This window comes from Apodemus sylvaticus, chromosome 7 (genome assembly GCF_947179515.1).
Source record: "Apodemus sylvaticus chromosome 7, mApoSyl1.1, whole genome shotgun sequence".
Lineage (NCBI taxonomy): Eukaryota > Metazoa > Chordata > Mammalia > Rodentia > Muridae > Apodemus > Apodemus sylvaticus.
In genome coordinates this window covers 76,863,332-76,866,747 of record NC_067478.1, presented here as the reverse complement: position 1 = coordinate 76,866,747, position 3,416 = coordinate 76,863,332, and the positions used below count along the sequence as shown (strand labels likewise).

Genomic DNA, 3,416 nt, shown 5'->3' with positions numbered 1-3,416 from the left:
CCTCTCTAGCTTCCTAATTAAAGAGTAGTTGGCTCTTGTTTAAAGTGAACACTGGTGTCAAGCTCTTTAGAAAAATTTGAAAGCTTTAAGGACTGTGCCTCACTTGATAGCAAGACTTCTGCCTGTCTGGGGTTGGAGAGCCGTTTTCCTCCTGTTTTCTCCCTTAAGCATTCTCCTAAGGCAATCCATCACCAGGAAGAGGTTAAAAATAGCTCCAAGTCATTTAAAAACATTGACTAACTTAACAAGTGCTTGGAACGCGGCAGGCACTCAGTGCGTGCTATTTCCTCTTATTTCTGTTCTCCTGAACCCAGGAACACAAAGCTACCTTATTTGTTTTCTCAGATTCGACAAAGAGCTTCTGTACATCTCGACCCCCTTCCTACCTCTTCCACAACATTGCTACTCTACCAGCTTTATTAACCAAAAACTAAAATTTCCTGCTCCTAGAGGCATGGCATGCATGGCTTCTGTGTCACGAGTGTGAGTGTGTGTCAGTAGGTGGCAGAGAGGAGAAAGGCTATGCTTATGCTAAGTGCTCTGACCAATGAACATCTGAACCATTAGTAGCCAAACATTCCCTGAAAAAATTGAGTTTGAGGCAAACACCAGTCCTGTACCAGGGGATTCGGACAGGGAACTGTCCTCAGGGACCCTGGTGGGATCCTGGCTTGTGTTGCCATGGGGGTGGGGGGGTGGGGAGGTGAGAGGGATGGGAGGGTAGGGGTGGGATTAGGTGGTGGGGAATGGGGGATGGGGGTGGGGAGGGCACAGTCTAGGTCCGTGACCCTGAAGCAGCAGGGATCGGTTAACTCCAAAGGCCAAACAGACATCCCTGTTCTGGGCTTCTCCCTGGTAAGGTAAGGTACTGTTAAGTGTTGAGGTCTGAGGGCTAGAGCTGACCCCTCCCCCAGCCCCCCCCCACTTGTTTTCAGAGCAGTGACACAAACTAGGGAGAGAGAACCTCCTTCCCCTCCCCCCTACCTCTTGTGGTAGGTGGGAGACTTGAGAGTAGGAGAGCTGACCCTGCCTCTCACCAGCCATAGCACTTGGGAGAGCTGGCTCTGCTCCTGGACAGCACAGAGAACTGTCTGTAGACAGGAGAAGTAGAACAGTAGAACTGGATGCGTGTTAGGTGCATTAGCCCACAGGACAAGAGTGTAGGGGAGCCCTCTCTGCTTCTCGGCTGCCTGGGCAGCAGGGTAGAGCTGGCCCTGAAGGCATGAGAACAGGATAGTTGGCAGGCTGACCACTCACACCTCTCAGGGCGGATCCAGGCCTTTGAATGGGCCCACCCCAAATCTCCCTCATTGATGAGCTGCTGGAGTGCATGAAGACGCTGCCAGTCCTACAGATCCAAAAGTACAGGCTCTCCATGACACAGGGCAACGGCAGGATTTCTGAGAGGAGTCCCAGTGAGGGTGCAGTGTTGATAGAGTAGAGGAAGCCAAAGGCCTCATGTCACTGCAAGCAAAGAAGTGTGGTCAAAGGAGTATACTGTGGGTCCGCCTCCCTCTCCTCTTCCTCCTAGTGCTTGGGTGGTTCCAGGCAAAAAACCACCATGCCAGGCTTTTTATGTGGATGCTGGGAATCTAAATTCAGCTCTGTTTGCTAGCCCATCAGGCACGTTATTGATTGAGCCAACTTCTCAACCCAATAATGTTATTTTAAAAGTATTCTTTTCAGAGACGTTGTCTGATCTGGTTTATTCCACTTCCCGAGCACTCCCTATCCCAGACGTCATTTAACACCATCTCCTTAGTCTTGGTAGAAGCTCGGTAGCAAGCTAAGGTCAAAGTGGAAAAATGGCCGCGCCAGCCTAGTGAGCCAGATTGCAGCTTTCACCCACCAGGAAACAATTGTATGCAGATGAGAAGATATTGAACGTTTCTGACAGTAATTTAATGTTATCCATTTAAAAGTCATCTGACGATTTTAAAAATGGAAAATTTTGTTTCTCATCCCCATCAACAGATATTAAACTCTCCACAATTCCTTATGGCTATGTCAGTCGTGATGCTCATAATGCCTTTTTAGAATAAAACGTGGCAGAAGAACCTCCATAATAATCAGAGGTTTGGAAGAAACAAAAATTACTTTTTTATTACAAGCAAATAACATCTTAAATCATTAAAATGCTTCTCCATCCAGTCCAATCAGTTCCAGCTGGTGGCTAAATCCCGACTCTACAAGTATTTCCTAGCGTGGTAGTTTGATGCTGCATAGAGTGCTGGAGCCGTCCCTTCTATTTCTGAAGGAATTTACCCAAAGTGCCACAGCCGGATGTAGTAGGCTGAGCCTACGACAGTCTGAACGTACCTCACGCGCTAAGCTGTTCTCTGAGAGATGGATGGCTGGCGACTTCCTCAAGCTATCCTCTTGACATTCCTTCAATATTCTGAGAGAAATCCCTGTCAAAAGGGAGTATGCTGTGGATGTCAAGACCTGAGCAGGTGCACCCTGCCCTCAGGTCCGAAGTCTCAGCAGAGAGTCGGGACAGACAGATACAAGGTAACCTTAATAGGCTAAGGTTTTTAATTCAGTTTAGAGGACAGGGACTGGAACAAGCCACTGTGTTATCAGGAGGCAAAGAAGCAAGCGCTCGACCCTGAATGTAACAGAATGTAACAACTCCATGATTTTCCTCCGTCCTAACTTGACAACATGAGATATCCTTTGTGCCAATTCTCTGAAAGTTAGGAGGCACTGACTTCTTGGAACCTAATTCTAAGCAAAAAGATTTAAGAGGAGGCAAGGTTTCTTATGTGGCGATTAACTGCTTTGTGTTTAGAGAAAACAAAACAAAAATGGTCAAGAGAATGAGTGGTAAACCATGACTGATAGACAAAGGGAACAGTTCTCTGACCTAAGCCTGGTTTAGAAAGCATCAGAAGGCACCCCCAAACAGCAGGACAGTGGGGAGCAGAGTGCAGGCCAATCAGAACTAGCCAGCCACCGCCTGGCACCACAGAGGGAATCTTATGACAGGAAATCACATGCGTAGTGGCTCCCCATAACTGCCCCACCAGCCTAATGAAGCCTCCCCTCATTTACATAGCAGGAATTTCACACCAGGGGAAATTGTCCATAGAATGGCTGGCACTAACCAAGCAGAGAGCCCCTTCAAAGTGCAGGCCACCACGCTCCATTACCACACAGAGGTGGCTCTTCAGTTATGGCCATGCCTGCTGCTCTTCTTCAAGTGTACTGAATAAACTCATTTTCTTTTTATTGTGGCCTAAAGGGTGAAGTATTCCCATAAACTGAAAAAAAAATCTCTTGTCATGAACAATAGAGAAGCCGGATGTGTGTTTTTCTTGTGGTGGAGTAAAGTCACACCCAGGAGAGGATGCTTAGGTAAGGCAGGAACAAACCTTCAAAGGAGAGTGGCTGACCAATGTTTTATAGTTAGGAGA

General features: G+C 47.5%; 1 pseudogene; it reads left to right on the top strand.

Moving 5' to 3' along the window:
• The first annotated feature begins 439 nt into the window (after positions 1–439).
• On the top strand, positions 440–579 carry LOC127690377 (uncharacterized; annotated as a pseudogene).
• Positions 580–3,416: the final 2,837 nt, after the last annotated feature.